The following is a 22,554-nucleotide window of genomic DNA, read 5'->3' as shown; positions in this document are numbered from 1 at the left end:
TGTAAACATCACAATGTTGAAAATGGCCACGTTCGTGCATGCTGTTGAATGAATATATAACAAATGTGACAGAAGCAGCATTGGACAATTAAAAATATAGTGTGCTTGTTCCCGTCTCCCAAGTACCCCAGTGTGGCAGTATTGCCAACCAATGCGAACATTCAAGATTTTTGCATGAAGTTTACAGCATTGGCGGACAATTAGACTGTGACCCATACTAGGTTTATAGTATCTTAGTATGAACCCCCAAGCACCCATGTTATTAGTTATGTCCGCTAATACGGGTAGAGTTGAGTTGATTTTGAGTTTAACGTCCCGTTCAGCAGTGAGGCTATATGAGACGTGGACCTACTGATTAACGTGGAATCCGAACCACATGAGCTCCCGCCGGGAATCGAACCCGGGTCTCCCACGCCGAAGGCGCGTACGCTAACCGCTTAGCCACGGAGGAGCTCCCTAATACGGGTAGACTTCATGCCAAAATCTTGAATGTTCGCATTGGTTGGGAACACTGTCACACGGGGGTGCTTGGTAGACGGAAACACGCATACTATGTTTTCCGTTGTCCAATACTGCTTCTGTCACATTTGTTACATATTCGTTCAATAGTACGCACGCCATTTTCAACATTGTCATGTTAACACGTATTGATAACACTGACAACCTAGAATGGTTGGAAGACGGCAACACTAAACGTATTTTTGCTATAGTGTCGTCTGATGTTTCTGCCAAGCTTGGTGTACTAACGTTTCATCGTACGGTACCTGTTTTACAACTTCTCATTTTTACACTTAGTTGGCAACACTGACGAACTGGTGTCCTTGGAAGAGAAATACGTCCACAATATGTTTTCTCTAGTTACGAATTATGTTTATGCCACGTTTCATGGATATACATTCGGTGGTACAGAAACCATATGTCACATTGTATTTACAATTCGTTAGCAACACTAACCAAATGGGTACGTTTGGGTGCAAAGTGATAATATCAAACTCTTGCCCGAATCACGTTCTAACAATGGGCCAAAAAGGAACATAATGGGCTCAGGTGCTTACGCATGATGCATCATACATTCATTTTTACTTTTGTCAAATATGCAGAACATAGAGTCACAAACACCAACAAACTGGCCCTTTATAGGGTCAGGTTGCGGGTTTGCCCGTGATTTGAAAATGGTTTTGTAGTTCTGATGGCAAGAGTTTTCAGATGATACATAGGTTTTCCCTAGGTACTTGGTCCCAGAAGGGAATCATCCCTAGTGAGATAAACGAAAAAGAAATGTATTAAATGTGTTACGTAAAAGAACAAGGGTTTATTTAGGAAACCAAGATTATTGTTTAGTCTTTGTTTATATACGAACTTGTATATTTTATTTTAACCAAAAAAAAAAAAAAAGAGAGAGAGAATTGCGATAATCGAGGCATTCCTGTACTTAGGTTGCCAGACGTGCTGGTTTGGAGCCATCGTCCCAGCGTCCCGGCCTTCTTGGTGTTTAGTCCCGGTCAGACGGAGAAATTTAGTTTATGGTCGCAAAATTATTTAATAACTTCTAAACACTTTTTCCGTAGAGAAATTTAATGCAAAATTCGATAGTGAAAGGACTAATGCTCTGCAAAATGAACTTTGCAATGACTTCCTTTTTGAGAGAGGTTCATTCAAGTGGAAAGTATAAACCTGAATAATTAGTAGTAGTTCTTAATTTCCTCATGTCTGCGGATGCTAAACTAGTTAGTTGCTGAATTTTGTATTGCATTTTTTTTTATTGGATCAAAAGATCCCATATATTTCAGGCAAAAATGTTCTTGAACGCCTTATATCTGGACAATTACATATAGTGCATATAGTGTAGCCAAACCCAAACTATCAGCTAACTCAGTATGATGTGCTTATTCCGCAAAAAATACGAAAACTTGATTTAGGTGCCGTTCAAAAATTTTCTGGCCCCTGATCCAAGAACTACAATATATTTCAATAAAAAATTCTCTTGTATTTCTTATATCTGGAGAACTACATATAATGTAGCCAAACCCAAACTATCACTTAACTCAGTATGATGTGCTTATTCCGCAAAAAAGTACGAAAACTCGATTTAGGGACCGTTCAAAAATTTTGTGGCTCCTGATGGAAAAACTAATTATTGGCCAAGATCACAATCTTTTGCTGTATTTTTTTTTGATCATTCCTAAAATTGTTGGCCAAGATCGTAATCTTTTGATCCATTTTTTTTTTTTTTTTTTTTTGGTCATTTCTATAATTCTTGCATGTATACATTTCAACAGAAACAAGTCTTGGCAGAAATTGAACTGCTTGAGAAATTAGAACACCAACACTACTGAGCAGTAAATTTTGAGACTAAAATACCTCAGACTGATTTCTGCACTATTATTATTATTATTATTTCGTACTACAAAGCAACATACTGTCTTTGTGCGTACTAATATGTATGCAGTGTAAATTTGTTTAAATTATGGAGTGTGCAAGAATAAATCTTGTTAAAATTTTGAAAAAAAAAACGTACCAGTGTATTTTCGTTGTGTGTTAAGTTGAGAATTTATCACGTGAATTTGTGATAAAATATTGGTATTAACAATGTCTCAGTTTGGAGCTCGAAAAACCTGACAAATCTATGTATACCAGTAATTCTTAACCTTATTTCTCTGGCGACACCCTTTGTGAACCCTCTATATTTCACGGCGCCCCTCCTTGCTTCTCGTTGATCTAACCCCTACTGCGATTTCAGATACAGCATTAAATTCTTAGATATATATATAATAATAATAAATATTTATTTCCAGCAAAACTTCTGCATACCATTATATTGTAGCACGCAGAGCTTTGATTAGAGTGGAAAGGGCACGGTAGGTCAATGGTAGAATGCTTACCTCTGGTGCGTGCGGTTCCTGACTCGACCCTCGGCCAATGAAGTTTTTGGTGGACATCATCGTGTCCGTGGGTTTTCTGGAGGTAATCTTGTTTCCTCCCACTTTCTCATTCCACTAATTCCTCCATCATCATCATAATCCGTCTCCCTCTGCTTAAAGAGCATAAAACGTGGGACGTTAATCTGAAACATTTCACTTCATTTAATTTCTGAATGGAACCATAGTTCTTACTTGGTTATTTTGTGTTTATACGGTATTCATTTAACACCTCTTTGTTACAACATTCGTAATATTCACAATTACGAATGTAATTTATTTCTGTGAGAAGCTTGCGTCTCCCTTGCAAGCTCTTCACAAAATGAAATAAAATTCATTGAGGTTTACGTCCCACGATTATCCCATGTGAGTTAAAGACGACGGTGATGCTGAGAAATGAATGAAATGGTGGAATGAAGAAAGTGGGAGGAAACGGGAGAACCCAGAGAAAATCCACGCATACGGTGTTTGTCCACCACAAAACCCACTTGACGTGAGCTGAGATCGAACCAGGGACCCCACGCATCTGAGTTGAACGCTGTACCACTGAGCTATCACTGCCCCCTTCTAGTTACTAACGCTCCGCAGATTGGGAACCAGTGGTATATTTTTCATTGTAGTTTGTTTTCCCTTTCTATAGTATCAATCAGTTACTTATTTTTCTCTCTTCTTGTGTATTTTACAGAACAATCCGCGCTGCTGTTTCACCATGCATTACCAGGGCGTCACAACTTACCTTCAAGATCCATTGTAGAGAACAGTGGCTGCTTTTGTGTCTTCCAAGTGATGGGAAGTGGGTCATTTGTCTTGCTTTTGAAAGCAGCACTTTTTTCTACGAGGCATCGAGTACCGTAATGAACAACCGTTCTACTTCACCCCTCTTGCACCTCCGCTGTTTTGTTAGTGTGAAGCTTTTGTGAAATGCGTTTTCACTCGCTGCATTGTTATTTTCAATAATACCTTACGAAAGCTACTGCATTGTCGATGAACAGTTGGTGGATATTTCGTAACCATCACAAGTATACTATGCTAGTTATAGAGAAATTGTTGGAAACCTATTTTTTGCGTGTGTGAGAACTGTGTTTAAGAAGATTTAAAATCTGAATTTTTTTTATTGGTTTTGTTCCTGTCTTGTGGAGGAAATTGTGTTTTGCACGAAAGTTGTTGAGTGCCTGGGGTAAAAAGTTACTATACGGCATAATATGACAGAAGTTAACGCAAATTGTATCATGTTTTTATGTAAGTAAGCGTGCAAGAATATATATATATACATGTGTATATTTTTTGGTGATAATTCTTGTGTTCAATACAACTATATTTAGGTCAGTAAGATACGTTTCATTTGCAATATTTGAGGTTGTCTTTCATCGTATCTAAAGCTAACTACAGCTTCCTACAGCTAACTACAGTACTGTTTTTAAAAAAGTAAAAAAAAAAAAAAAAAAGTAGGTCGATAATTGTAATTCCTTCTCTTCTTCTAACGCTGCATGCAAACAAAGTAATAAAATCTGCGGTAAAACTGTGGGAAACAAAAGACTGATAAACCTTTGTGTTATAACTGGATTTGCAAGATTGTGTCAAACAAGTGAGAAATAAACATAAGATTCTGTGAAGTTGAAGTTGTTTGCACGAATCGTACTGACATCATCTCGAACATATGTGATCAATATATTGAATAAATAATAACAATAATATATATTACCTCATATAACTTCTGATAATACTTGATAACGTCAGTACTTCCTCATTTTTTCTTATTTTTTTTCTGACTCAAACTTGTCAGTTGTTACATATAGATACACCTGAAAAATTTATTACATTTGTTTCCTACATCTGACCTATTACTTGACAATAATTTTACTGTCTCTGTAATGACAACAGAGCACTGACCTGAAATTTTGATGTGCCTCAGGATTTGTGTTTCTTCACAACTGTACTTCGAATACGTGCGCCGAGGACTTTGTTTTGCAGAAGTGAACGAACGTAAGAAAAACTGATTGTATTAACACGTTTGTCCTCGGAAGGGATTACGAAAAGTTAGCGGTGAATTTAAAGAGTTTTTCTTTTCGTAAGACTCCATATGTAATTAACTTCCACTCAAGTCTATCTGAATCTTGTGTTCCGTTGTGTTTGTGTTATCTCCTCATGGCACTGTGCACCGTTCCTGAGGGGGTTCCTCTGGACGAAATGGACTCCAGAGGACAACTACCACGACTTCCAAGAGATATCCAGGTACCAGCATGGGCTTTGGCAAGGAGAGGGGCTATATCCGGTGTTCCTGGAGGTATACGAACAGAAGTGCAAGTACAGACGCAAAGATATCAGGTATGTTTACTTTTTCTTATCAAATATGATATTTTGGTATCTCCGTTGGTTAATATGTATGGACGCTTTCTGTCTCCTCAATAGGTGTATGCGTTCTATACGGAGAAGGACGAATCTAATGTACCTTAGTTTTATTAATGCATTTTCACGAATTTGATGTATTATGAAGAAACCAGATAATCGCACATGCGTCTCTCGTTCTTACATGGCAGGATAAATCTCCAGAACATTTTTTTTTTGTATAATGCAAAGATAATTGAAGGATCTTGTGGCAATGCAAATTCTCCACTTAGATTGCTTTTATGCAGCATGTGAAAGCTGGAGCCATCTATTATCTGTGCTTTAAACTTCTTTGCTATAGTATGTGCTAAACCTTGTCTAGTTCGCTATCTAAAGTTTGTAGAGGAAAGGGTGCAAATGTCGAAATCCAGTTTGTAGTTAATTTGTAAAAAAAAAAAAAAAAAAAAAAAAAAAAAAAAAAAAAAAACAGTGAATCGTTAATTTAACCTGAAAAAATGCCTCAAAATGCCTTATAATGTTAGAAATATGGGACTATAATTCGAAGTGCAAAAACCATTTGTTCGGAAACGATTTGGTAAATGGAGAACTTGGCGAACACGTATCTCATCATTTTCAAGGGCACACTTTTCAGGGTAAATAACTTCGCCCCAGGGTCCTCCGCAAGGTCTCACACGGAGTCCAACTCAAAAGATTCAAAATGGTAAGGGCACATCATTTGAAAGCTGCTGTTAAATAAAGAAAATGGAGCGTACTCGATTCTATGGGATGATCCTGTGCAAAATGGCGGCGGGTCTAAGTGTAAATACAAACTTAATTGAGAAGTATATGTTTACCTTGAATCCAAGACGACTACTTAAAACATATATCATTCATAACAGTACATATCTGAATCTATTTTTCACTATTATATATTTAGAAACAATAGGAAGACTAAAGAACAATTGACTTTCGATTCATTTCAACTATTATTTCATTCCGTAACAACACATAGCCTATATGTTATGTTTCTAATGCACGTTCGTCATGATTCTCTTGATATCGTTTGCGTGAATATAACGAATACGCGATGAACACACAACTCTGATTTCCTACTCATACTGCTAAACAAAAGTTGAATACCTTTAGGTACTTTTCTATCTTTATCAAACGTAGTTCATACATAAAGGACTTGCTGCACCAGTCACGTTGGGGCCTCAGTTGTAACGTATTCGTGATGGTTACTTTTGTATGCCATTCGTTGGTTTGATTACAATTTTTCAAGCAATACCAAATATACAAAAACAAACAAAAAAAAAAGTTCATTTACAAGATTGGTGAAAAGTACCAAACAACATGTAAATCATTTCAGTACATCGAGCTGCGTCAAACTTTGTTGGTTTGGCCATAATATTCCAAGAAATAGCATATCTACATACAAATTCATTTTTCACGTTGGCAGCCATAATGGATTACAGATGATACGTCTTTGGTATTTTGTGGATATCTACTATTGACTATAAACGTAAATACTACCTTTCACTTCTCCAACTCCAGTGGTTTGAGCTGAACATGCGTTCAATACATAGTGCAGCATTTTGATCACAACATGTCGCGTTTTTGAACACTTCGTATCTTTTCGTCACCTACTGATCAACATTCATGCCAAATTTGGTTTTTCTAGCTTCAACAGTTTGGTAAGCCTATCCTTTCGACATAGGTTTTAACCAGCCATCTTGGATTCAAGGTGGCCATATACTTTTCAACAGTGGCGACGATTCACGTTAAAAGTGGGGGGCAAGACATGATCTGAATTTTTGTAGGCTATATAAATGTTAGTTTTCCTGGTTGTTTCTAACACTTTGTTTGACGAAAGTTTATATAACTAATAGGATGCTATATTTTTCAGTTAAAATACCATATATCGTATTTCATATTTTATTAAATAAATTGACAAGAGCAACGCAAGTAGGTACTAGCCCTTTTGCGCCCTTAAACAACGAAGGTGTAAGAAGAGATTTGATTCCTTGCTTATGACCATCTTAAAATTTTACCTGGAAAGTTGTGTAATCAGATTATTTAATAAAAAATTTGCAAAACAAATAAATGGATGTATTAATCACAGTGATTGATGAATAATGACATTTTAGGAACTGTCGATTTTTGTGCAATTAAAGAATAACATGTGAAAGACTTTTCTTTTTTTGTGGAATGGTCTCTCAATTACTTTCAAAGCGGCTGACTAACATGTCGAGCCCTTGTAAGAAGGAATGAAAGTACGCTGAAATTGTTGCACTCCAATAGGTTAATTTTCGGTTATTTTTAGTGGGAATTAAAACGCGATTCCTCTAGATTTCTTAACTCCACGCGAATACAAATAACCCATACGTACTCACGCAACGGCTAATATTATATGGCAACACTTTTTTTTTTCATGAATGAGTATTACATACAGAAACTTTACATTTCCAAATGAATCTATATACTTTAGGGGTCACTTCAAAAAAGTGGAGGCAACTTCCCCCCTTGTCCCCCTAATCGCCACCCATGCTTTTCAATTAAGCTTTTGTTTACATTTTGACCCGCCGCCATTTTGCACAGGGTTACCGTAGAGAGTAGAGAATTGCTCCATTTTCTTTCACAACAGCTTTCATACTATGTACTACTTAACCCCCTTGCCATTTGAAACGTTTTGAGTTGGACCCCGTCTGGGACACTGGGGCAAAGTTTTTACCCTGAAAAGTGTGCCCTTGAAAATGATGGAATACGTGTTCGCCGAGTTTTCCATTTACCTAACCATTTCCGAACAAATGACTCGGTTCAAACTTTTCTGCCGGTTCATAGGTTTTATATTACAAAATATGTTGTAACTCACGGTATCCCGCCCGGTAGCACATATAACTTTCGGATTCATCTAGTTATAACACAGTGTTGGGTAAGTTACTTGTAAAAATGTAACGCGTTACAAGTTACTTTACTTTCTCTTAAAATGTAACGCGTTAGTAATGCGTTACTTGCCTCAAAAAAGTAACTGTTACTTTACTTCGAAAGTAACGCGTTACTAACGCGTTACTTTTAGGTCCGAAACTTTGAATATGTGAAAAATATCTTAGTACTTCAGTCTTCCGTACTACTAATACTACCGCTATTATTATTATTATTATTATTATTATTATTATTATTATTATTATTATTATTATTATTATTATTATTATTATATTATAGCAGGTTCTGAATCGATTTATGTAAATGCAAGGACAAATTTTTACTTGACAACTATATGAACATTTTAATGTAATGTAACATTGACTAAAATGCCATACTGCGTTACTCGTAGGGATGGGCACAAGTGAATTCGAGCAAGTTTTCTTTGAAACTCGATTCGACTAGAAACAGACATCTTTGAGCTCGACCCGAGAATTCGGTTTGAAAAATTTCCTCCAACTCGACTCGCATTCGCGTCGAGTTTCGACTCGAGTCGAGCCAAATCTGGCGTATGGTTTCGAATACTCTCTTCAAGTATATTACATAGACAATATAATTATTATCAATGGTACTACTACTACTACAACTTATTATTATCATCATTATTATTATTATTATTATTATTATTATTATTATTATTATTATTATTATTATTATTATTATTATTATAACAACACTGTGTATAAACATGAAAGATAGGTGGTTTATATATGAATACTAAAAAAGTAGTTGATTTCCAACCTCGGTAGTCGTGAAGTCTAGGAGTCAAGGACATTATTCACGAGCTTCTGAATTTCGGTTGAGGGTCTAGGTTGAGTATTCGAGCTCGAGCCAAACATTGTTAAATGTTATAGGGCACTGGCCAAATATCTTCAAAACTGCTCGGCCCAGCTTTAGAATTATCAACGATTGGAGCAGATCGGCTTACAGCTCATTCACTATCGACCCAAACCGAGAAGTGAGCTAAGCCAACGGCTCATCCAACCGACTCGGCTAGAGCCCTTTGCTCAGTTGAGTCGAACCTAGCAGATGGCTCGTCCCAACCAAGCCAGCTCGAGCCAATGGTTCACCCCAAACGAGCCGGCTCGAGCCATCGGCTCAGTTAAGCCGAGCCGAGCTAAGCTTGCTATAAAAAATCTCTTGTAGTCTCGCTATCGAGACGAGACAAGATGCGAGCAGTGTCCCCTCTCGTCATCTACACTAAAAGTATTCCATATTACTGCTTAGCTTACATTTCTCATGGCTTTCGCTTTCCAGTCTAATCAGGCCATGATTTCAAAACAAGTTAAAAGGAGCGAGCCATTTATCAAACTCGACGCGGCTCGAAACTCGACGCCGAAAACAGTGATTCGGCTCGGAACTCGACTCAAGAATATTACTTTTGACTAGACTCGAAACTCGACTTGGATTCGAGTCGACTTTTAGCTTGACTCGTGCCCATCCCTATGCGTTAGAAAAAATGGTTGCTTATTATTATTCTGCTAAACTAATTATATAATAATAACAATGTTGCTATGTAAAATTAAAAATGCAGAATTTAGAGAAACATTACACTACAACTGACAAAATGAGAACACATGAACTGGGGGTGAATCAAAATTTGCCAATAACTCTAAAATCGATACATGCTTTTTAAAGCTAGTTGTTCCAAACTCATAATCAACGGGACTTTACAAACTGATCTAAAAGAACTCTAATATTACATACCATCAACATTACAAAATAAAGTAGGCCTGCTCATCAGAACACAGTTTATTCATATTAACCCCTTACTGAATGTCGTTAATTATGGCACCCTAGTTGTCGATTAATATTTCCCGCCGGGGCACCACTTTACTTTTAAATTCTGTTCACCATCATCTTCAGCTTTTAAGAAAAAGTATTCTTTCAAATGTTCGAACGATAAAATATTTTCGTTCTCCATCTTTATAAAAACACCACCAATGAAAGTAAAATAGGCTACCAGTACCATTCCACTCGTAGTTCACTCAGTGAATATATTGATTTGGAGCTGTCAAAATCTAAGACAAAACTTCCAGGTGCTTGCAATCAGTACACGTGATTTCCCTGAGGCTGTCCTCATCTTCCAAAAGCAGCAAGTGGCACTGTATTTGGTTATGTTAATAAACAAATCAAATTTTATCTATGAATGTATTTGCAAGCCTACCAGCATAAAGTTCGTAAGGCGAAACGGGAAAATGCACATCGAGATTTCCCGTTCAGCCTGACATTAAGATGAAAAGTGATAACAGGTTTTACATGCAAATTTCATTCCTAGAAGTCATAAGGCGAAACGGGAAACGGCGAACAGTGCAGGAGTCATCGGTCGCTGACATCGTTCATGCTCCATTGTTCCATTCTGAGAAATTCACTTACAGGAAAGAAACATTTGTTTCCGAAAAAAAATATACATATATTGTAGTTACTCATCCGAAATGTAACGCGAAAAAAGTAACGCAAACTAGGTACGTTACTTAAAAATTTGTAACGCGTTACCGTTACAGTTACTTTGGAAAAAATGTAACGCGTTACTAGGAAACGTTACTTAAAAAGTAACGCGTTACCAGTAACGCGTTACTTGCGTTACGTTACTTCCCAAGACTGTTATAACATACCAAATGCAAACACAATTGTCTCATTCGGATCTCAGCGGAACCACTCCGTGACCGTCCCTTGTCAGCATACAATATATCGTCCGGTTCGAAAGAAATTCATACCGCAGAATGTGTGTAGATGGCATGCTGCTAGCAATATGAAGGTTTTCGGGCAAGAGTAGTATAAAATCTTTTAGTTTAGTGTCTCATGACTCTGTCCTTAGACTGAACGAGACGATGAAAGACACTATTTTGACACTTTTATTTGATCACAACTGTCACTGAAGTCTTCAGACTACTTCCTTGTTGAGCTCCCTCGTCGCTATGTAGATACCATACCCATCTTTGGCGCAGGAGACCCGACTTGGATTCCCGGCGGGAGCTCATGTGGTTCGGATCTCTCGTCAAGCTAGGTCCACGTCTCATATAGCCTTGCTGCTGAAAAGGGTGCTCAACTCAAATAATTCATTCCATCAACTACTTCCTTGTTACCCATTGTCGTAAGTTCCAAGACCAAAAGATTACTTTGTAGCTACTATTTTCCAAGAAGTTCTGCCTGCACAAGCAGAGCGGGCCCTAGGCAATTTGCCGCCCCATGCAATTGCATCATTTACCGTCCCTTTTTCATAAAAAACAAATTTTAAAATCCAGGATTTTAAGTATGCTACCTATCATGAATAAGGTGAGGGAAAGAATACTTGCACTCAGAAAGGTCTAAACACTGTAAGTACAATTTCTGTCTGTCTGTTTTTTCTTTAAATAATAATCTATAGTGTTAGTAAAAGATAAACCAAACACACCTGCAAAGGAAAGATGGTAATCATTTTTATAGAATTAAATATCGAGGCTCCAGTTTCAGTATATTAGTTTGCAATTCCAGTCTAACTAACTCTTTCATCTTTATTTCTTGATTTTCCTTCTACATCTGTTAAAAGATTTAAAAAAAAAAACTTTTTTCCATCTTAAATGATAAGGAACTTGTTAGTGACAAAGACAAGACTAGTTTTCATATCAAAACTGTGATATCTAACTAAATGGAACCGGTGTTCGGTACTGTTGGAGAATTAAGTTCTTGTATTTGACAACAATCAAGCAATTCATACTAGGATTTTTTTGACGATTTGCTTTAGTACTGTCAATGTGACCTTAAACTAATGCGATCTGAACATGATTTATGAAGGTAGTATTCAAATAGAAGGTCAGCTTAGTAAATTTAACTACCATCATCATGAAGTCTGTTTCCAACAAGAAATATTTATTTCAAACTAGCATAAATAATTTAAATGCACATGATTGTATGTCAATGTTCATCTCATCGACCCCAAAAAATATAGATTCAGCACTAATATCGGTCATTTTTGATGATTTTTAAATATCTATTCCTCCCCCTCCTCCAAGTTGCGGTTTGAATGTGGATTTAAACGGGATCGAAAGTATCACTGTTCATCTAAGAGATCCAGAAAACTATAAATTCGACACTGATACTGGCCATTTTCGATAATTTTTTCTCTCTCTTTTTCCCTCTCCTCCAAGTGCCGGGGCTGATTTTGGATTTAAACTGGATCGGAAATATCACTGTTCATCTGAATGATCCCGTAAACTATGGATTAGATACTAATATTAGTCATTTTCAATCATTATTCTATAAAGCTCCCCCTCCCTCTCCTCCGTGCTACGGCACGCGATATCAGAATTAACACTGTTAATCTCAGCTACTCCTAAAACTATGGATTCTACACTAATATTAGTCACTTTCGATCATTTTAAAATGTTTATTCCCTCACCTACGTTGTACCCTCCCCCTCCATAACTATCAGGGCTGAACTTGGATTGAAACAGCATCAGAAAGGTCACTGTTTCTCTCATCGACCCTGAAAACTACGTATTCCGTACTAATATCGGTCATTTTTGATCATTTTAAAATTTCTCTCCCCCTCCCCAGGCACTTAGCCAAGGGTGGGGGTCCGGACCCCCCCCTTCGAGACCAGAAATGAAAAAATTAAGGAAGGATAAAACAAAATGAAATGACAAAAAGAAGGATCAGCGTTAAAAATTAAAAAGAAAACTACAGGAAGCTTTTGTTTACTCTTTCTTATGAGGAGATTTGTATCACTTGCAATATGGTGGCGAGGTAAGCGAGGTATTCTGCAAGAGTCAGGGAATTTGAAATTTCAAGAAAAGTTGTGTTCTCAGAATTCCTGCTACTAGTCAGGGTGATTTCAAGCTTTCGAAAGCATAAGTGCCCTTGTGTAACAGCGTGGACATTTTTAATCATAATTTTTCGTCATCGCATCCTTGCAGTATCAAACATGTTATTTCAAGGACAATTTTCTGTTGCTCCTTTAACCTGTCATTTGGAACCGACAGTAGTTGACGGAATAATAAAAACAAAAAAGAAATATGTTGAAAGGAAGTTCTGTTAGCATTTGATTCAACAGAGAAAGAAACGTATATATTGTAAAACTAGTTGAATATACACATTCTTCGCACAGGGGCTGTATTTGGAAGTCAACGCCTGTGGGAGAATCACCATTGATCTGAGCGACCGCGAAAACTATGGATTTGATACTAATATCGGTCATTTTGGGCTAATTTTTTTTTTTTTTTTACATATCTCGGTATCCACCCCCCGCTGACTCCCGACCCGCATGCTTGCAAGTCATCGCTAATGGAAGTGTCACCATTGATTTCAGCGACTGCGAAAACTATGGATTTGACACTAATATTGGTCATTTTGGATTACTTTTATATGTCTTGGTATCTCACCCCCCTCCGGTGACCCCCGGACCGGAGCCGAATAGCGTGAATTTGGACGTTAACGCGACTGGAGTTTCACCATTGATTTCAGCGACCGCGAAAATATGAATTCGACACTAATAGCTCAAGTGGTAGAGCGTTGGCTTCGCATTCGGGAGGTCGTGGCTTCGAATCCCGCTGCCTACCATCCTGACTGAGGTTTTCCAATGTTTCCCTCAGTCCTGCCAAGCAAATGCCGGGATGGCACCTACTAAACAGGCCCTGGCCGATACTTTCCCAAATCCTTTTCATTGTTAATGTTGTTGGATATCCAATGTAAAATGGCCTCTGAGCTGTATCTGGTGATTGTTAAATAAATAAATATCGGTCATTTTCTACTACTTTTACATGTCCCAGTAAACGCCTCCCTGAGATACCCCTGGTTCAAATTACGACAAAAACGTGTAACTCTGGTCTGGAGCCTGGACCAAGGTATTCATGACTAAAATTTGGTAACTCTTGTTCAATTTGTCTGGTTCCCAGCCCGGTTCCGGTAACCGCCCCCCTGAGACCCCACTGTTTCGAAATTTAAAAAAAAAAAAACGCTTCGTCTTGATCTGAGGCCTGGGTCAAGATACCCCTGACCAAAATTAGGTAACTCTCGGTCCACTCGTCTGGTCCCCAGGCAGCACACAGACAAACAGACAAACACACAAACAAACTCTTTATTTTATTTATATTAGCAGATAGTTTACAAGACAGTGTTCAGTATGTACTTTCTATAATAATTGAGGTCATAACGAAAGGAAAATTGTTATATTTGAATAAACAGAAGAAGGACGTAAATATTGCAAAATCTTTTTCAATACTTTTTTTTATTACTTTGCTCGAAATTTCTTCGTAACTTGTTATTAAAATACTTGCCAACATATCCTCATTTTATTGTCCTAACAAACTAATATATGTTGATAGTAAAGTAGTTTAGATTGATCGAGCTCCTGGGCCTTCAGAATTTCATGTCACCCCCCCCCCCCCCTCCGTTACTAAATCCTGGCTAAACGAACCAATATATATTCCAGTAAAATAGTTTAGAGTGATCGAGCCCCTTTTGTGATGACCACAGTATTTCATGTCACGCCTCCCCCCCTTCCCGAAATCCTGGCTACGTGCCTGCCCTCCCCTAAGTTGCATCGTCAAACTGAATAGCCTAAAGTAATCCCTGCGCCTAAACTCATGTATGTTGAAATTTTGATTGAGATCGTTCGGTGGTTCAAGAGTGATGAAGTCACAAAGGCAGTCATTTTTATTTTATTTTTTACATATATCTCACCCTCCTCTACGTTTACTCGTCAAAGTGAAACGATAAAAGACATCCAAGGCCCGAACCTCATATATGTTGAAAATTTGATCGAGATTGGTTGGGTGGTTTAAAAGTTATTAGATTTTATTAGTTTTTATTTATACTTCCCCTCCCCTCCCCCTTCTCTAGGATACACCGTTAAAGTGAAATAACAAAAATGTTTCAAGATCCGACCCTCATGTATCCTGAAAATATGATTAAGATCGGTCGGATAGTTCAAGAGTTATTAAGGTAAAAATAAAAAGTCCCTTTCAGTCTTATGTAAATTGATTTTTATATATCTCCCCCTCCTTCTCCTCCCCTACGTTGTTCCGTCAAATTTAAATCATAGAAACGATCCCAGGCCTGAACCTCATTTATGATGAAAATTTCATCAAGATCGGTCGAGTGGTTCAGAAGTTATTAAGTTCTATTTAGTTTTATACCCCTCTCTCTCTCCCCCAACCCTCAGTTCTACCATCAAAGTGAATAGCCCAGAACCAGCCCAGCCCCGAACCTCGTCCATGTTACAAATTTGATCGAGATCGGTCAGGCGGTTCAAGAGATTTAAAGTCACAAACATAATGATTTTCAATTTTATATATATAAATAGTAATAATTATTATTATGACATATTTTGCACATATTGTAGAGCAGGCGCTGTGTACAGGTATTAACTGTGTTGTTTCGGCTTCACTGTGAAGTCTCTCAAAACGTTAGATTATAAAATGTAGATTGACTGTTATATTTCTCTTGTTAATGTCAACAAAAACAAGAACACACACAGTCTGTTGTTGTTTTCGTATACCGCGGTTTTTTTTTTTTGGTCTGCATGTGGTTGCAACTGACCGTTATGTCTGCAAATTAACACTAATTAGCGGTTGTTAATCAAACAATGACCAACAAACAACAAAGCAACATATAACGGAAACATTCATCTTTCATCGTTAGACCCTTCATATGCTTGACAGTTAATCATTAGGAAATCCCAAACAATATTGTGCCTGATCGCATGGAACAGTGGATTTCATTACAGTCTGCGCTGCTCGAACAGCGTAAGCAAAAGTTCTCTAATTAATTAGTTAATAGCCATAGTTCGTTGGAGCTAGCCTATTCAGCACAACTGGAATGCCGTATTAGTTCCATTATACTCTTTTTTTTCGGCATATAATTAATTTGCATATTGAGTGTTTTCAGAGATATTTCTCAATTCTTCCATATAATATATTTCCTAGAATATTCAAAGTGCATTCAGGTGCCATTCTTACACCGATAAAACAATGGAATGAAAATTATTTGAAACCTCTAAAGTTAATGTTGACACAACCATGTTACAAAAATGAAATATTTGAGTTTTACGTCCCACGTTATGCAAGAGACGACGATGATGAGAAATGAATGAAATGGTGGAATTAAGAAAGTGAGAGGAAACGGGAGAATCCTGAGGAAACCCACGCACACGGTGTTTGCCCACCACAAAGTTTACTTGGCGCAAGCTGGGATCGAACTAGGGTCCGTAGCCGTGTTACGTGTATCGCACGTGAAGGAATTTGGTCTCTATGGCATGATATTTTGTCAAATATTATTGAAGCTGGAAGCTGTAGTAGATATCTACCATTTCCGATGCTAAATTAATTGACCGTTTTTACTTTATGTCGATAAACAATAAAAACGGAAGTGATTCATTTCTGACGCTTGCAGTTTAAATGGAAACATAAGAAAGAAGTTAGTACCTATCCTCAGAACATTAAATCGCGGTGACTGCCGTTTTGAAACTTGTAAAATTGATCGTTACTGAAAGTTAAGGAAGGAAGCCATCAAGCAATTACATATTTTACTTCAAAAATTAAGATAATTCTCATATTATCAGTGCTATTGAAATCATTTTCATATCGTTTTAAAGCTCTTGAAATGACCTACAATCACAATATCGTGTAAGAATAGTTTATAGTTACTAGAATATTTACACTTAAAGATTAAAACATAATCATATCTTTTGTTGTTGTTGTTGTTTTTGTTAATATATCTTGCAACATGTGACCGATATGGATAACAGACTCCATGTTCTACATTGTGTAGTTAATTCCCGTGAATTTGGTACCGAAACTGTGTTTTTCTACGTATACTATGTGCGAAGTTATACTCATTCAAAGTTTGTTCTATATGCATGAGGGCGGCCATATTGATGACGTCATATCTCCTAAACTCGTAACTGGATTCTTTGGAATTTTAGTAAGCAATACGTCGGAAGTAATACTGAATATTCCAATAAGTTTTGTTTCTTATTTGTGTCTAGATTGATCTCATGGACTATTAGTTTGAAAACTTTGATATACGTTAAGCCAGAGAAACCAATTTACACATCGGAATCCATAAGAAATCAACAACAAAGGGAGACAAAGTGAAAGTAATTTGATATCTTATAGGATCCATGGTACTTTTTCGTTCCAAAATGCAATGTCGTCTTTAACCGCTTATTTAGGTCTATAACGGGTATTTAAGAGGCCTCATCCCGGCGAAATTAAAATACCGCTAATTTTATAGTAATTATGTGATATCTTCAAATAGATAAAAGATAATCGAAATGTGGAACAAAAGCGCCCTAGACAATATTATTTTACATGAGAAACCGTTATCACGACTCACTTATCTGCTTTCGATTTCGAACCATTTTGAAAATCGGCATTTATTTTCGCGTTTCTAAACGGCTGAAAACGGAAAGCCACTAGGTGATTTGTGATAACGGTACCTCACGCAAAGTAATATTGTCTAGGGTGCTCTTGTTCCACATTTCAATTATCTTTTATCAATTTGAAGATATCACATAATTACTGTAAAATTTGCGGTATTTTAATTTCGCCGGGATGAAGCCTCTTAAGCCGCTTCTTTTTCTTGGACAAGTATAGACCGAAGAATATTTCAGATGCGTTTTGGAACCAGGTGGTCAACTTGGTGGCGCCAAATGGGGGCGTGACATCACATTTTCTTTTTCCTTGAGGCAATTTTCAAGAAGTTTTCCCGTCCTTAGTTTCCAAGATATATTGAAATTTTGCATACGCATTGTGTACACCTCTATTTCTCTCTCTCTCTCTCTCTCTCTCTCTCTCTCTCTTCTTTCTTTCTTTATTTTTTGAGATCTGTACGCCAACCCGGGCCCGAGGGGCTCAAAGTTTTAAAAAGGAGATTTTCTAGGATTTTCCCTAATTTCCCGTTTCTGGGTATGATATGGGTATGCGAGTGTACCCTCTGAAACCTTGCTTTATTCCAAAGAGAGCGAAGTATGAATCCAGGGACAAATAGCCTTGTTTCAGGAAATTTTTGCATATACTGTAAGACGGTATATATCGCGTGCAAAGTAAGTTTTCATACTTTGCACACGATTTAAGGAATTTTAAAGAAAATCGCATGTAACTTACAAATGAAATGATTTAGAACACTGTATTTTAAACATATAATAGCTAGATATATGTGGAAAATATTCGTGCAAGTTCCTTAGTAAACATTCAGTAGGCTATGACCATTGTTATTGAAATATAAACTTTGGTCAACATACAAGAAAATATGTTCAAATGGAAATATAACGTTTCTGTGCAATGTTTTCCCTTCAGTATTTATACATTTTACTTTCTGCACAAAACTGCATACAATTTACAAATGTTGATATTGGAATGAGGGTACTGGTATCGATACTTAGTATGAATTACCAATATTTGTAAAGAAAATTATGTATTTTCTGGTACCGGCACAGGAACCACATTCTAATATAGCACACATCCCAAAAAATACCAACTCAGGAACAGAAAAAAATCCCCGTAAATTGATTTGCCTTGGTTATTCCTTATGTCCAAGAATATCATCCCAACCATAATTATTGGAAGATTTACGGGTTTTGGGAATTTCAGGCTGAACTCCACCCAAATTGCATGATTTTTTTTAAAAAAAATCTAATGTTAGTCATTTCTATGTGTATAAGCTTCAAGCCCCCGCAAAAGTGGTTATTTCTTTTAAAAAAAAGCTTTGTAAAGCCCCTCTCAAACTATTTTTCTTGATCCGCCACTGTTCACAATTTATTTTCCAAGAAGAAATTCATTTCGGCATCTATCTAAATAGGAAATTTACCTAAATTTAGAATGCAGGATTTTCCAGTAGTAATATTTTCTTATGTAAGAGGTATTTTGGACCTGTACAAAATAACCCCGATTAGAGCCTGAAACCGCCTTCTTCAGTTTTACTTTTTTATGACTTTAAAACGTTTCATATTTCAATTTCAACTACTGCATCAAAGTCCCATTATACACAATAGTATTCTAAGAAAGTGACTTAATTTTGACGGAGATTCTTGTAGGTGATATCTTTCAAATTTTGGCGGTCTTTACAGTGACTGCTTTCCATACCTCAACAACAACAAACCCTCCTGGTAATTAGAACTGATGTCAACCCCCAACAATATAGCCAAAATACGATTAGATATTCTATCTTACGGTGGCAGTTGAAACTTCCCCTTTATGGTTCATTGTTTTACCGACAGAGGACTGTGAAACTCTTTTTCATATTTTGTGCAAAGTAACCCCTGATGTACAATGTAACCCCGTCTTACCGTATATAAGATTGGCCACCTTCAGACTTTCAAAGAAAATTCCCCGCCCTTAATTTTCAAGATATCACATTGAAATTTTGCATACGTATTGTGAACGTAACTATGTACTTTTTCCAGTGATTTTGAGATCCCTACGTCAAGCCAGGCCCGGGCCAGAGGGGTGTAATTTTTTGAAGAAAGTTATTTCCGAAAAAACTGTCGGTTTTCTCTGATTTACGGTTTCAGGTGTATGATACGGACAAGCGAGTGGTACCTTCGAAAATAATACTCTATTGCAAAAATAAATAAATAAATAAATAAATAAATAAATAAAAGAAAGAAGAAACGGTATGAACCATGATTCTACAATAAATAGCAATGAAACAGTACCTGCTTGACTGAAAGTAAAATTTACCTCAAAAAGCATCGATCCTATAATGGGTTTAAAGATACCATCCCATCATTTGACTGGTAAAACTGATGTAAATTCCTGGAAGTAGCTCCGTGACAATGGCTAGCGAACGGATTCGAACCTGAAACCTCACGATCAAGCCCGCAACCAGAGGGGGACTAGGGGGCCTGGCCCCCCTAAACTTTTCGTAGCCCCTCCAGACCTCAATACAAAATGATATTATTAATACAAAAAAAAAACTTGAAAATAGAATTTTTAATGACTTGGCCCTCCCTAACATATTCATGGCCCCCCCAAACCTCTGAAGCTGATTGCTGGCCTGCTCACGATTGTGAGGAAGAAATCCCAGCTGTTTTCCTGCTCTCTTATCTATCAAATTTCGGCATTTATCCAATCAGTTACTTGATTCCTAGATCTAGAACAGATCTTGTATGATACAGAGGCCTATCTAGAAGGTAGAAACTGGGGGGGGGGGAAGAAACCAGAACCTGGACTATGATATGTGTTGCATGAGTTTACGATGTACCTTCAAAAATATATAAGTAATAGCTTCAATTATTTTTGTCATTCAAAAAACTTGGGGGTCCCGGGCTAGATCCACCTCTAGTATGATAAATTCGAATCGCAATTTTGCTTTATAAGTTGCTTTGTAGTATACTGCTGCTCTTCCTTTAATTAATTTCTTTTTACGTCTTTCGTGTATTTCTCATTCTTTCTAATTGAAACATAAACATAAGTTGCAAATGTAAACAACCTACTAAGCAGATAAAATATAACGATTTCAGGGCACTCGCTGATAAATATATCATTTTCTTCTTTTCAACTCCCATGTAGACTACGGATTCCCTTGACGAGGTTCACTCGTTAGCCGTGGCACCACTTGTGCTTTGTGAACTAGCGCCACTATGCGGAACAATGTGGTACTTCACGGGTGTGCTCAGTGTGACATTTAACAGTGTTTAGTAGATGAGTGCCCAGTTTCGTACTGAACAACAAAATTTAGAGGGAAGAAATATACGTCCTTACTATGCAAAGTCGTTTTAACGTATGATTAGCGCCATTCTATGGATTTGACTAATGCATGGTTATCAAAAGTGTATTCAAAATCTCTGATTAGCACGTAGTAGTTGATTAAGTTAATCACATATGACTAATTCATTTAGATCGGAGGGTACCCTGGTTTAGCCACAATAAACTTATATTATGAGAATACAAATGCAATTAATCAGTGTTGAATTCAGACTTTTGTACAAGGGAGGCAATAAAAATTCAAGGGGGGTCTGTTCTAGATTGCAACAGAGAATCAGGAATCTGTCGCAACAAAACTCGCGACTTGTTGTCTGGTCTGTTCCAATAACCAACATACTGCAATTTTTCCTTAACTAATGTTGTAAAGCGTTTGTGTCTGTCTGTATCTAATTTCCAAGTTTTTATCTTAACTTCGTCTTTGTACGAAAACGCGGTTTGTTAATTAGAACAATTAGGTTGGGAAAAGAAGAAACTATTTTTTTTTTTAAAGAAAAGGAAACAATCTTTGCTTGAAGAGTTTTATTTCAGAAAAAGAAACTAAATGGAAAAAAAGCAAATATTTCAATGCATGTGTATAGATATTCTAGAGGGGGCACGGGGTCTCAGTGGTAGAGCGTTCAACATCTGGTGCTTGCGGTCCCTGGTTCGATCCCAGCTCGCATAGTGTGGACTTTGTGGTGGACAAACACCGTGCTCGTGGATTTTCTCGATGTTCTCCCGTTTCCTCTCACTTTGTTCGTTCCACCATTTCACTCATCTCTCATCATACACCCGTCTCCTTTAGCCTAACCGGCATAAACGTGGGACGTAAAAGTTAAAGATTTCATTTCATTTCTAGAGGGGGCACATATATATCTTAGCGGGGGGCTGAGCCCCTCCCCTTGAACATGCCTGAATTCAACACTGCAATCAATCACCTGTCTTTCTTCCTTTCTTTCCTTTCACCTCATCGGGTGAGTTAACTATGAAGCAGCTATTTAGCAGAGTCCTCTACAGTAGCAGAACTGTTTCTTAAAGTGAACAGTAAGAGATAAGTAGACAATTTCCAATTTTCTGATGAATACATACAACTGATCGATAAATTATCTTCCCTTATAATTACAACATATTCCTTCTATTGTCCCTAATATTAATTGACTTCTATTCCTCCTGTAAATACATCCAACAGAAATGAATAAGTTAATTATAATTCGATTCTGTAACTATGTATACGTTGTTGTGATCTCAAATCACGAAGAAAACATTTCGGGCCTTATGCAGAGTCGTTCTGACGCATGATTAGTGCCATACTAAAGAGTTCGACTAACATATGGTTCTTGCAGTAGTCATACCTTTAGTGTGACGCTAATCATACGTCAAAACAACTCTGCATGAGGATCTTCGAATTTGGTATTTCATATATTTTCGTTTTTACAGACTACCCATGCGCACGTCTAGATTTCCGTAGGTGCCACATTTATTTTTCTCACCCGATGTGTTGCGGTTATATTAGTTAATCATACCCAAATCAACTTACATATTAGTTGGAAGTCGAAGCAGTTTCTAAATGCCAAAAAGCACATCCTCCTTAGTACAGAACTAATACGGCATTTACTTACAGCGTGACTAACGCTTGATTAACAAATTCTCTCTGAATAGCGCCC

This window comes from Thermobia domestica, chromosome 17, assembly GCF_964235325.1.
Source record: "Thermobia domestica chromosome 17, izTheDome1.hap1.1, whole genome shotgun sequence".
NCBI classification, from domain to species: domain Eukaryota; kingdom Metazoa; phylum Arthropoda; class Insecta; order Zygentoma; family Lepismatidae; genus Thermobia; species Thermobia domestica.
The sequence above is the reverse complement of the archived record's forward strand: the minus strand, read 5'-3'. Positions refer to the sequence as shown.